Source organism: Balaenoptera physalus, assembly GCF_965194825.1.
Source record: "Balaenoptera physalus genome assembly, chromosome: 5".
In the NCBI taxonomy this organism is placed as follows: Eukaryota; Metazoa; Chordata; class Mammalia; order Artiodactyla; family Balaenopteridae; genus Balaenoptera; species Balaenoptera physalus.
In genome coordinates, this window is record NC_138884.1 from 119,390,382 (window position 1) to 119,405,120 (window position 14,739).

General features: G+C 41.5%; 1 protein-coding gene across 2 annotated transcripts in view; it reads left to right on the forward strand.

The window, feature by feature from the left end:
* The window catches only part of LOC309661333 (uncharacterized protein), a 162,703-nt gene that overhangs the window by 124,781 nt on the left and 23,183 nt on the right, over positions 1-14,739 (forward strand). The window lies entirely within an intron of this gene.

The following is a 14,739-nucleotide window of genomic DNA, read 5'->3' on the forward strand; positions in this document are numbered from 1 at the left end:
CCTCTGTAATTCGGGAATGACAATTTTGTCTTCTTTATAGGTTTTTTTGGGGGAAAGGTGGAGGGGTGGGGGGATGGTGGATCAACTAACACATAGGAAATGATCAATAATTGTGGTCACTTGTGTTCTTGGAATTCACCTCTTTCAGGATGCATAGGCCAGCTTCACTTGAGCTGATATCATTTGAAACAAGGCCTCTTGCTTGAATATTTGAGTCTAAACTTTTGTGAAGGGAACTATTAGTTTAGAACTTGAGCAAGGTGGCCTCATGTTTCATTCCGTTCCCCAGGAGCATGTAGGGTTGCATGACCTGGTCCTGTGCTATGCAAGGAAGAAGAGGGGGGAAACGTAGAGGTATCCATGGCAAAGAATATTGTCATTGGAGTTCTCAAACTTTAACACAGGAGAATCCCCTGGAGTGCTTGTTAAAACACAGATTCCTGGGCCCCGCTCCAGAGTTTGTGATTCCATGTGTGTAGAGCGGGGCCTGAGAATCTGCATTTCTAACAACCGCATAGGTGGTGCTGATGCTTCTGGTCTGGATCTCACACTCTGAGAATCACTGGGCTCAGGTATGCCGCGCGACCGGCAACCGCTACATCGCAACGGTTTAAGGCAACAGAGGTTTGCCTCTCACTCACACTGCATATCCATTATGAGTCAGGTGTTTTTTTGTAAACTATCACATTTCTGTATAGTCAGTATCCCCAAGAAGATGATAATCTCCTAAAGGGCATGGGTCACCTTTTCAGTTTTGTGTCCTTGCCAGCATCCAATTCAGAGCTCAACACGTACTTAAAACCCAGTAGAGACTTGTTGAGCTTCATCGAGACAGGAGGATCAACAGAAGATTTTTAACCTTTCATTTCTTGCTACTTTTTAAATTTCTCCTTCCAGATGGATCTCTGAGGTCCTGTGGGTCTTCAGCTAGGGTGTTCAAATGGGACTGATCCTTTCTTATTGTAAATGAAAATGCAGAAATTAATACATAGATAATGTGTGTATATTTAGACATACCTCATATTTTTCAAACAAAACAAAAAATTTAAGCCTCTAAAGAGAGGTGAGAGCAAATAGTCTAGTTATGAGAGCCATTATTGTAACTGTTACCAGATAGTAAATTTGACTCTGAACTTCCTGGCAATAATAAGAGAAATGTGATGGATTATATAATTCTCTCCCACTCACCACCCATCCACTTACTTGATCTGTTACATCATAGTTTTGTCTCCTCTGCTTTCCAATTCCCTTTCTCTGTGTGCTGCCCTCCAATTTCTGCTTAGGGTTTTCCTCAGTTCCTTTCTCTGGCTTTAATAAGTTAATGCTTTTTTCTTTTTATTCTTCCTCTACTGTGTACACACCTCTAACTTTCATTGAACTCTGAGTGAGGTATACGTTCTCCTCTGGCTTTGACCCCAGATGACCTCTACTAAACCACTCCTTCAGGGAAGGGAGGACAGTCTGTGTCTTCTGTAGAGATGGATCTCCGCCATGCAGGCACTGCTCAGCAGCAGAAAGGTCATCTGACAGGCAGCAAGACCCATGGAGCTGATAGAACCCCAGTTCCTTCAAGAGAGAAAAACCAAAATGAAGCAAATGACAGATCCTTAAAGGAATAAAGCTTGTGGCAAATAGGTTTCCTCTTGAGTGCAGTGGCTTCCTAGAGAAAGATCCTGAAGCCGCCTCCCGGCTTGGCAGGAAAGGATGCTGTGATCAATTAGTGACGTCTGCTGAAGTGGAGGCGGGGGTAGAGTGGCAGCCTGTGGGCCAGGTGTTTTCTAGTCCTGCATTTCGCAGTAAGCCGGTTATCCAGACTGTATCTTAGGCCCAATAAGGGAAGAACAAGAGTCCAATCAGAATTGGGTTATATGTGAGGGTTTGGTCTCAAAATAAAAGAAAGAAGTCTAGTTTCTAGAACCGGGTTAGAAAAGGACTAGACATACATATTGACTTAAGCCATCTGAATATTGAATTGGGAGTCTTTAATTATATGCTGTTTGTTTTGGGGTCTGGAATGGGGCTGAGGCCATAGTTTGTAGTCTCCTAGCTCAAGCTCTATGAAAGAAAAAGATAACTTGGGGGAATCAGGCAATATTGTTAGTGATCATATTGGCTAGTAGACACTTTGTGGCTTGCCAACTGTTGCCAAGTAAGGGTATTTTGGATGCAAAAGAACCTCCCGAAAGCCACCTCTAGGGTCCCCTCCAGCTCTACTGTGACCAGGACAAAGTTTTCTCACTCCCCTAATCATCAACATCCCATGACTAGAAAAAGAACAGCTTTAAAAAAGAAAAAGATATAAGCATTTGTTAATCCAATCCCTTTATGATTTTGATTCTTTTAGTGATTTACTAGCCAAGAGACCTAGGCTTTAGTTCTGGTTCTGCTACTAACTAACTGGTCTTGGGCAAATCACTTAACTTTTCAGGTCTTTAGCTTTCTCATCTTCAAAATAAAGGACTTAGCTTGATCACTCCCATCCATTCATATCCATAAAATTTAATGGGCTTTGATTTAGCTTCTGAAAAGTGTCCAATACATTTCATTCATTCTACACACGTTTACCGAACACCTATTCTTGACTAGGCACAAGGCTGGGCACTAGGAATACAAAGTCACTTACCCCTGCTCTTTCCCAAGGAGCCTACAGTTTAATGGAAGATAAACGTGTAACCACATTGAGAGGGACATAGTATAGCAGCTAAGAGTACAGATTTAGGACTGGGCTGCCTTGAATCCCAGCTCAGGCACTTCCTATATTTATGACACTGGCCAAGTTTCTTAACCTGTCTGTACCTCAGAGTTCTTACCTTCCAATGGTATCCATCTTATATGGATATGAGAATTAAATGCATTAATAAATAGATATAAATCATTAAAACAGTTTCTGAACAGTACAGACAAGTGAGTTTGCATAGGGTGCCATTGGGGGGATTCTCAGCTCTCATGTAAACCAGAACAACTCTCATTAAAGGTTTTATAAATTAGGCATCTATGTAATATTTAATTTTAAGAAAGGGTTAATAAGAATATTTTCTTGATTAAGATTATGTCTAAACGCAGACAGATTGGATCCTATCTGCTACAGTCTGTACTCATTAAAGAACCACCATTAACTATGGGACTGTTCTGAAAGACAGAAGTAAATAATTATCATCTTGTCTGAGAATCACCCTGCTGAACAGAGCCTTGGAAAGCATCGTGCCCCACTCCTTCATCTATAAAAGGAAGGGGTGAAGTGACTCACCCAAGGTTACGAAGCTTGTTAGGGAAAGACCCTGCTCTGGCCACTGGGTTTGGTTCTTTTTAAACTACAGTGATCCTGGGGAAGTGCACTGAGGGAATACCTTGGGCCTGATATATATGACTTATTGACTTGACTTTATTTGATCTTTTTACCAGAAAATATTTCTGAATGTATCTCTAAAAGATAAGAACTTTTAAAAATAATTTACTCATAATACTATTATCACACCTAAAAGAACAGTTAACAATACTTTCTTAATGTCGTAAAATACTCAGTGTTCAAATTTTAGATGTAGATGCAGAGTTTAAAGTCAAGCTGAGCAAGTTTGTGTTACCTTTGAAATATTATGTAACTTTTCTGGGTCACAAATTCCTCATCTGTGAACTAGGGACAAAGGCAATATCAGTAGGGTTGTGAATATCATGTTTGTAAAGTCCTACTCTAATGTAGCACAGGCTAAACATTTAATGAACCACTGTTGAGATGGTGGGGAAAAAGTGCCTGGCTCATGGTAGATACTTAATAAGTCTTAACTGTTATTACTAAACAAACAATTACAATATGATACAATAAGTGTTGGGCCATACAGGGGAGATGGTGCCTGGAGGGTTAGGGGAAAAACACCTCCCAGAAGAGATGGTGTAAGAGACAGATGGACAAGGCCAGTAGGATGGGAAAGGTGTGTACCAGATGGAGACAGAAGTGAATTAAGGGATGGGCAAGCCACCAGCTCCCAGGTGCCCTTCTACAGAGGGTGCAAAAATATCCCTGGAAAGCAATTAGAAAGATGGTGCCATGTAACTGCAGTTTCCCCACATTACTTTTTATGGAATTTGGTGAAATGTAAAATGGTCTGGCTCCTGTTCTGTACATATAATAAATCTCTAGTTTTTAATTTGAACATATGACAAGAAAAAATTGTTATGTATAATCCCCACTGCTTTTAAGGAGGGTGGATGTTTGTAACCAAAGGATCTTTTATTTTCTAATCACTAACAAGTTCCTCAATCTCAGTATAAAGTATTAAGTATGCAAGTTTAGACAGAGAGACTGGGACAAAGTCAAATTGCTTTACGTGAAAAGAGAGGCATGGGAGGTCTACAGAGGGCAAGATGGAGGAAGAAAGCCTGCCTGCTGGAGGAGAAAGAAAGAGGAGACCCCATCCCTGAGGATGTGAGAACAGGGAGAAGTTCTTTAACTTACTTCTGCCTTAGACTCTGTGGGAGTCCAATGAAGCCAGTGACCCCTTCTCAGAATTTTTAAAAACATGAAATACATAGGATTAAAAAAAGAAAACAATTATAATACAATAGTTATCAAAGTATTTTTTAAAACCACGAATTTGTTTGCAGGGAAGAAGGGATGAATAGGTGGAACACAGGGAATTTTTAGGGCAGTGAAACCACTGTGTATGGTATTGCAATGGTGGACACATGTCATTATACATTTGTCAAAATCCATAGACTGTAGAACTAGGACTTCGGGTGATAATGATGTGTCAGTGTTTGCTCACCAATTGTGACAAATACATTGGTAGGGGAGGTTGATGTGTGTGTATTTGTGGGGACAGGAGTATATGGGAACTCTGTAACTTCTGTTCAGTTTTTCTGTGAACCTAAAACTGCTCTAAAAAGTAGAATATATATATATTTAAAACTACATTGTGTTACACTAATATATATACTTCTTTATTAGCTCTTAGCAATATCTAGCACTGAGTCTAATTACCATAATTCAAAGTAGTGATGACCATAAACAATATTTCAAGATATCCACAACTACTGTAATAAAGACATGAAAATAACTATGGTTTCTATTAGTGGAAAAAAATTGCAGGTACTGCCAATGGTTTGTTGATTACATTCATAATTAAAGGAAATGCTAAATTTCAGTTTCAGGTCATTGACAATAAAGATACAAATTATTTTCCATCCAAAATTAAAAATTCCTTCCCTCAAATTTCACTCACAGAACTCCTTTGGGGAAGGGAGTGTCCTGTGGATCACTGATGAAGGCCCGCTTACGTAGACGTTAGAATATAGTCAGTCCAATTCCCCACCTCAAAGATTCTGCTGCTCTGTCCAATTATCATCTTCTTCTGAGGTTTCTCAGCCGATCTGCACTGTTTTTCTCTTTGTCTTTGGCAAGTAATGCCAGTGTTTTCTACAGCCAGCTGACCCTGCTTATTCCCTGTGTCTTGATACTCAGGAAAAGCAGAGCTGTTCTGGACAGCAGCTGAAGCAAAGCCGTGAGAACGTGTAGTGAACAAGAAGGAGGGAGTGCTGTCTGCAGAACCTTCACACCTACTAGTCGGTCTTTTATGTTGGGTGCTGGAAAGATGTCTCTCCATTGGTTCCTAATAACAATTTGTAGTGTGTTTATGGTACTTTTGAACTTCAAAGGACTAGGCCAGGCTTATTAACTAATGATGTCTCAGGTCTGCTGTTGAGTTGATTAGGGTAGGATTGCTTTCTTATAAAAGTCTCTGATGAATGTTGTTCCACTATTCCTGAGATCTTATTGAGGTGAATAAATAGGAGATATGCCCAAAGACAAACCATTGTTTTCCCAGAGAGTCTCTACCATTCAAATAGAAGGAGTACTCTTTAGGCTGGTTCTATAATGGAATGGATAAATGAATCCATTTCTTCCTCACAGAGCCCAGAATCCTTCTCAAGACAATATTCTTGGCAGCCATTACTAAATTAAAATAGTATTTTCTCAAGATGAAATGTATTTGCCTAGACTGTGCTTTTGACATAATATCACTGTTAAGTAACCATTTATTGATCTCCATTTTCTACTGGATAAAGCCTAGACTTCTTGTTAAGGCATTCAAGGCCTCCCCTCAAGTCATCCTAGCCCATCTTTCTAGCACCGTGTTCTTCCTCACATCCAGCCTCTATATTCTACGTTTTCCTAAACACAAACTGATCTCTCACATACTGTTTACTTTTTCAGGTCATTCTTTTTGCCTGGAATGTTCTTGCCCTTGTTTTATATCATTCTTTTTATCCCCAGACACATATTTCTCACCAGTCAACCCTTCTTGGAGCCTTCCCAGATGGCATTCATTGCTCCCACTCATTACCTTTCTTTATACATCTTCTGTCACTCCCTTATTCTCATTTTGCCTTGAGCCATAGTTATTTATGTACTTCTATATTCTCAGGTAGACTGTGAACCCCTGAAGAGCAAGGAACACATTTTCTATTCCACTCTAGCACCTAGTTCCATGCCATTTATGTAGAAGGCATTCAAAAAATGTCTGTGTGAACGAATGAAATGTCCCCATTATTCATCTTTGAATTTCCCAATGAACTGTGTGTCCCTTCACAAGCCATCTATCCCTCACTCCCAATTTTGTCTTCCAATCCAGTCATGCCTGTCTAGAATCCCTATAAACCAACCATAACAGGCTGTAGAAGCTTTCCCCAAACCCTGGTGTGTTTTCACATTTCCATGTCTTTATCATCTTGGACCTTCTGTCTGACATGTCCTTCCTCCTTATCGATCTAGCAAACTCCTAGTCATCCTTCAAAGCCCAGATCAAATATCTCCTGAACTCCATAGGCTTTCTCATCACACCAGGACAGGATTAATTGCTCCCACATCTGGTTTCCATCAACACTTAAAAAACAATATCAGATGCATAGTAGGTGCTCAATTACTAGTTGTTAAAACCGAACTACTTGCTCCCAGCTCTTTGTTCATGATACAGTCTCATTTAGAGGGAAATCCACTGTTCAGCAACTTAGGCTTTCATACCAGTCTTGCTGAAGCAGAGATCCTTTGGTGAGTAAATAAGGTGCAAATAAGCTTGAGGGGGCTGATGCCCCTGAAGTCTTATTTCCCTGTGCATAGTGCTCTGTGTACAAATGGTTAAAACAAGAAGGAAGGAAGGAAGGAAGGGAAGGAGGGAGGGACTTGCAAGAGTAAGAAGAACCAAATTATTCAAGCCTGTAATCTAAGCACAGTTCAAGATATATGCCCTTACTATTAGAGCTTAATGCCAGAATGTCATAGACCAAGCTCATAATTTAGTTTATGGCTGATTTTTATAGTAATAAAAAAGATCTAGAAAGAAGCTGCCTGGCACCATTTGCTGAAGACGTTTTTTAATACTGTCAAGTGATTCATAATTATAAAGGGTGAGTGTACCATGTTTGCTCTGTAGTGGTTATGCTGAGACTCATTAAGCACTTTCTGCATCCAAGAGTCCTGTTTTATGTAAACAAGACCTCTGAGGAAGATATAGATGGGTAATAAAGATGAAAGGAAATGAAGTATATTAACACAAGGACAAATTAATAACGGCCTTTCCATCCTCTACCAGGAAAATCAGTCACTGTGAAATAATTGCACTTTTCAAGGCAAAAGGGGAACAAAAATCCAGACAAAGTAGTAGACAGAAGAAAGCCGAAATCAGACAAGGTTCCAGGGTCAAACTACTTTATGAAGATAGTTTGCACTTTGGGAAACTGTTGCCTGTGTGCCCAGCCAGGTCTCTGATGGGACCTGCAGAGGGCTTTTACTTGGCCACAAATGAAACCACTTTCAATGCTTTGTAATGGTCACTGGGGCACGTAGAAGCTACGTTAGGGGATGGGGAGAAGAAGTAAGAGGGAGGTAGGAGAATATGAGTGTGGTGAGATGGCAGGGAAGTAAAAAAAGAAAGGGAGATAGGATCAACAGAATTACCATGTCATTTCTCTTCACACAAAATAGTGGGAGCCTGTGTGTTGTTGAGATTTTGAAATGAATACAGTGTTGTTGAAACAAAGCTGAGCTAACACAGGTGGAGCTGTTTTCATATCAGCAATTGACTGTCTGAATTCCTAGACAAGTAAGTCAGCCGAACTGTTTCTGACTGACCAGCGCCTACACAGGTCACTGCAATGTGCAGAGTGCAACACAACAGAGCTACCTGTGGGATCCCCAGTTCTTTACCTGCTCAAGCTTACTTGTCCAAAGTTGGCAACAGGACAGCTCCAAAGGGCCTCCTCATGTCACTGAATTCCAGAAGGTGTTCCCCACCCAGGGTAGCCTGTTTTCCTAATCTTCAGGCCTTTGTCCAGCCCTGGCCTAGGGTCACTTGCTGCCCACTGGCCTTACGAAGAGTCTTCAGATTAGCACGTGCTGCTGAATGGCCCTGACCAGAGCCTGGAGTAGGATGAGGCCAGCCAGACACTGAGGGCGCAAGCTTTAAGGAGACACCAGTCCCAGGGGCCCACCGTGCACTTGCACAACCTTGAGAATAAGTGCCTCCTTCAGTTTTGCCCCTGGGAGCCTCCCTTGCCTACTCCTAGACTCTGGCCTGGAGATAGAAGCTCTAAGCTCTGGAGAGAGATTGATGCTTTGTATGAGTTTTAAAAACTTCACATCCAGGTCTCTCCTTCTGCTTGATTGCTCTTCTCATTTCTGTTTCCCTCAGTAAAAACTTCTCTTTCTTTTTACTGGTTAGTTTAAAGAACCTGAAGACCAGAAACCGTGCTTGGTATTTTAAAGTGCACAGTGAGGGGACCACCTTGCTTTGTCATGTTGCTCAGAGATGGCTCGACTAACGCAGAGGCTGAGACCTGTCAGGGAGCCATCCTGCCTCACCCGTGACTAAAATGATCGCAGGGACTCAGGGCCTGCGCCACCTCGGGCTGCCTTAGGAGGACCCCAGGCTTGGTTTAATGCTCTGCTGTCCCAGCCTTGATGGTCTTAATAATTTTTAACAAGGAGCCCTGCATTTTTATTTTGCATTGAGTCCCACCTGGTCCTGGCCCCACTTAACAGAATAAATTAAAATATCTAGCATGTCAAGCACCTCCACCCGCTAAAAACCTGTCCTGACCAAAATGTCCTGCATTTTTATTTTGCATTGAGTCCCACCTGGTCCTGGCCCCACTTAACAGAATAAATAAAAATATCTAGCATGTCAAGCACCTCCACCCGCTAAAAACCTGTCCTGACCAAAATGTCCTGCATTTTTACTTTGCATTGAGTCCCACTTGGTCCTGGCTCCACTTAACAGAATAAATAAAAATATCTAGCATGTCAAGCACCTCCACCCCCTAAAAACCTGTCCTGACCAAAATGTCCTGCATTTTTATTTTGCATTGAGTCCCACCTGGTCCTGGCTCCACTTAACAGAATAAATAAAAATATCTAGCATGTCAAGCACCTCCACCCCCTAAAAACCTGTCCTGACCATTCTTGGAGTAGACACAATTCCTTAAAATAGCCTACAAACCCCTGCTCTGTTGGGCCTCAGTTCACCTCTCTGGCCCCGTGTTGTGGCAGTTTCTTTCCTGCTGTCCGCACTCTGGCCTTCTTGTAGTCCTCAGCTGAACGACGTTCCACCTGGCCTCAGGGCCTTTGCACTGGCTGTTTCCTCTCGCTGGAATACTCTTTCCAAGTCCCACCTCCACCCCCAAAATCCAGCCCATACCACTAATCCTTTAGTTCTAAACACAGACCTTAATTCCTCAGGGAAGCGTCTGCTGAGCCACCAGGCTGGATTGAGCCCCACCTGGTACATTCTCACTGCTCCTTTAACATTTATCACGGTTTATAATATAACCTTTGTATGATCATCTCATTAATGTCTCTGTTTCCATGTGATTCCATGTTAGGCAGGGAAGTTGTTTGCTTTGTTCACTCTTGGGGATTTAAGACCTAGCACAGTGCCCTGCACTTAGCAGGCACTCAGTAATAGATATGAAATCCTGTCTGGGGATGTGTGTGGAGGGAAGTGGGGAGAAGGTGGAGATCAGAGGTGAGCTGGGGGGAGGTAGCCTCTGGAAGGAACTGGAGCAAAGCTGCCTGCCTTTGGCTGTGCCTTCCAGACTCACATACCCAATGCCTCCGATCTGAAGCTAGCTCAGCTCCAAACTAGCCTTTGGTAAAGGGAGATGGTGAATGAACAAAGTTTAAACACATTTCTAAATTCAATTCCCTGATGGTCAACCTTGAGATCTCAATAATTAGAGAAAACTATACTGTGTTAGACAATTCTAATGAGCACAAGAGCTTTCAGTTTGCAGTGTGGTCTGTTAAGTATTTTAACAGTTTGGGTTTTCATCTCATCTCTTCCTCCTTTATTTAGTGTTACACTTCCCTTTGGTGGTTTTATTCCCTTTGATAGACTTGTAAAAGCGTTATTTTTTTTCCGTACTCTCTGGTGTAGCTCATTTTGTCTCCTTGCTTCCTTTATCTTTTCTCTAGCAAGCCACTGAGAATCACGTGCTCTTCTTTGATTTTCTTCTATGGTTCCACATTCCTGTACTCTAAATTTTTTACTTGTGATCTTTGAAATGTCCCCCACAAGGTCAAAGTGACTGCTACTTCTTTCTTTGTTGGGAAAAAGAAAGTCAAGACCCTATCTTGGCTGCAGGACACCCAACTTTCTTTCAACCCCCCATTCCCATCCCTACCCCAACATGGTATTCACCCAGGCCCTCCGTGCCCCTTGTTTTGCTTCCAAAAAATAGTGTGACTTTCCACTACTTCTCTGTGTGACAGAGACTCAGGACATGTTTTTGTTCTCTTGTTTTTTTATTCTTCTTTTCTTCTTACAAGAGAAAAAAAAAATGGTAACTTTTTTGAGCAACTATTCAGTCGACTAAAGATAAAGTTTTTTAAAAAAATTAATCTTATTTATTTATTTTTGTCTGTGTTGGGTCTGCTGCGCGTGGGCTCTCTCTAGTTGTGGCGAGCGGGGGCTACTCTTCATCGTGGTGCGCGGGCTTCTCATTGCGGTGGCTTCTCTTGTTGCGGAGCACGGGCTCTAGGCACGTGGGCTTCTGTAGTTGTGGCACACGGGCTCAGTAGTTGTGGTTCGCGGGCTCTAGAGCGCAGGCTCAGTAGTTGTGGTGCATGGGCTTAGTTGCTCCGCGGCATGTGGGATCTTCCTGGACCAGAGCTCGAACCCGTGTCCCCTGCATTGCCAGGCAGATTCTTAAGCACTGTGCCACCAGGGAAGCCCAAGATGGAGTTTTATAATAAAAATGTAGAGGCTTCTCTAGGAATCCATTTTTCGTAGCTTTGCCATCCATCAGCTGTTGGTGTCACTGAAATTCTCAGTGAGTATCAAGGGACTTCCTTACCCCCATGGAGCCCCTGCCACCTTGGAACAGCCAGGAACACAGGCAATGACATAACAAATTTAGTTACTAATCTATTTTGATCGGGGTCTTAGCTAAATGATAAGTAAATGATGGTTTAGGAAAAAATTAAAATTTAGTGGAAACACTTAATTTTGGATGACTTTGGGTCTGAATAAAGGGTTGGGCGGGGCATTAATTAGTCTTACTTGGAATCCAGAATATTTAGCCACTCAGCAGGGTGGTGAAATGCTTCTTTTTGCTTTCTCTGATATAGTGACATTTGAGGAGAGACCTGAAGAAAGTAAGGATGGAGCTTTGCAGATGTCTTGGGAAAGGGCACACCAGGCAGAGGGACCAGGAGGTGCTAAGGCCCTGAGGTTGGAATGTCCTTGATGTGGTCAGGGAATCCAAGAGCAATGCGGCTGGAGAGGAAAGGCCAATGGGAGGAGTGCTAGGAAATGAGTTGGATGGAGCCTTGGGCCACATCGTGCAGGGCTTCATAGGCCATGGTAAGGACTGCTGCGAGGATTACTTGGATTGATTCACATAAACTGCTCAGGACGGGCCTGGCACGTAGTCAGTGCTCAGTGAAATTGCTGTCATCATCTTCATCATGATCTGTCTGTGACTTGTCCTGCTTAGCTTTATATTCCTTGAATCGACATAAGCCTTGGTATATAGTACACACTCAGTACTTGTTTGTTGAATGAAACATATACATTCTTACTTCTTTCATTGTTGTGTGTGTGGGTGTTGTTTTGTTTTAGAGAGCAGCAAACTCTGAAACCCCCGTCTGCACCCGTTTCAGAGGTGAATAAGCTCTTGGAGAAGAAGGAACCACATCTGTTTAACTGATCTCCTCTTGTGCCCAGTCCAGCCTAGTTGTGCCAGGGGCTTGTGATGTGGTCTGCCACAAGCTTGCCCTTATTTCTGTACAGGACTGCCACCACTCTTTATATTGGGTAGTCAGAATAATGACATTCTGTACCCCTAAAAAGAATTATTTTGTGATACTCTCATAGCCTGACTCCTGGGGCCTAACACAGGATCTCTTCATATTATTTTCCATTAAAAATTTAGTTGGTCATTTTCAAATTCACCTTTATCAAACATTGTCTCTGATCTCTGCTCAGAGGATGTGCCCAGGTTGCCAGTTTCTTTCTGCAAAGAGAAGGACAGTCACAAGTGCTTCAAGAACTATTAAACATCATATACTGTACACACTTGAGTAGAAGGTGGCCCCCAATATGTTGATGTCATATTTTGGGCTGTTTTGAATATATAAACTTTTAAAAAATATTTATTTATTTATTTGGTTGTGCTGGGTCTTAGCGGCGGCAGGTGGCTCCTTAGTTGTGGCACTTGGGCTCCTCAGTTGCGGTGTGCAAGCTCCTTAGTTGTGGCATGCCAACTCTTAGTTGTGGCATGCATGTGGGATCTAGTTCCCTGACCAGGTATTGAACCTGGGCCCCCTGCATTGGGAGTGCAAAGTCTTAACCACTGCGCCACCAGGGAAGTCCCTGAATATATAAATTTTAAGCCATTTTTTTTGCCAACTTGAATATATAAACTTTGGGGATATAATTAAAACAGACAGTTTGCCTACTTATAATTTATTAATTTAGATACACATACATATTTAAAACCAAATGCATAAAATATTAATTTAGAAATGTTGCTTTTTTCACTTACACATTTCGTGAAACAACTTTATTCAGGTTCTTCATGGGCAACTTTGACATTAGTGTTGTTTTCTTCATAGAGCCGTCTTTTAATTCCTCAAATACAGTTTTCAGAGCATATCATCTTCTGTCAATTGTAAAATTCAAGACTGATTCTGTCATTGTAAATTTTATTATAAGCTATGGGTACCTGTTTATTTAATATAGTTTTTTCCCCTAGTCTTTTCAAAGATATATATTTGTGATCTTGTAATCATTTAAAGTATGTTTTAAAAATCTTGTTCAAAATAAAATCAACCACCTTACACTCATTAGAATGGCTGCTGTCAAAAAACAAAAACAAGCCATAAAATAATAAATGTTGGGGAAGATGTGGAGAAACTGGAGCCCTTGTGCACTGCTGGTAGGAATACAGAATGGTACAGATGATGTGGAAAACAGCATGGCAGTTCCTCAAAAAGTTAAAGATAAAATTACCGTATGATTTAGCAATCCCATTCCTGGGTATATACACAAAAGCACTGAAAGCAGGATCACAAAGAGAAATTTGTACAACCCATGTTCATAGCGGCATTATTCACAATAGCCAAAAGGTAGAAGCAACCCAAATATCCACTGATGGATAAATGGATAAACAAATGTGGTATATACATACACTGGAATATTATTGTGTCTTAAAAAGGAAGGAAATTCTAACATATGCTATAATGAATGAACCTTGAGGACATTATGCTAAGTGAAATAGACCAGTCACAAAAGGACAAATACTGTATGATTCCACTTAACATGAGATACTTAGAATAGTCAAATTCATAGAGACAGCAAGAACGGTGGTTGCCAGGGGATGCAGAAAGGGGGGAATGAGAAGTTATGGTTTAAATGATTACAGGGTTTCTTTAAATTAATTAATTAATTGATTGATTAATATTTATTTTTGGCTGTATTGGGTCTTTGTTGCTGTGCACAGGCTATCTCTAGTTGCGGCTAGCGGGGGCTACTCTTCGTTGCAGTGCACAGGCTTCTCTCTGCCGTGGCTTCTCTTGTTGCGGAGCATGGGCTCTAGGCACGTGGGTTTCAGTAGTTGTGGCACGCGGGCTCAGTAGTCGTGGCTCGCAGGCTCTAGAGCACAGGTTTAGTAGTTGTGGCGCACGGGGTTAGTTGCTCCGCGGCATGTGGGATCTTCCCAGACCAGGGCTCGAACCCACGTCCCCTGCCTTGGCAGGCGGATTCTTAACCACTGCGCCACCAGGGAAGTCCCAGGGTTTCAGTTTTACAAGACAAAAATTGTTCTGGAGATGGATGGTGGTGATGGTTGCACAGCAATGTGAATGTGCTTAATGCCACTGAACTGTACGCTTAAAATGGTTAAGATGTTAAATTTTATGTTATCTATATTTCACCACAATTAAATAAAAATGAAATAAAATGAAACAAAACGAAATTGAACATTTACAATTGTGGGATCAACCCTTTGGAATAATTACTAGATCTGTGTTAACATTTTTTTTATTAAAAAAAAAATACTGATTCTACCAGGTAACTACGAAAAACACCCAAAGTAGGCATTGGTTGAGGTCAGCTCAGGTGAATATGTTTTTCTCTCAAAACATTTCGTTGTTCAAAATAAAGTAATTAAAGAGCTCCCTATAAATTGAGAGAATTTTCAGGGATTTCAATAAATGCTTTCTTTTCAGAAGAATAATTTTTTTAACAA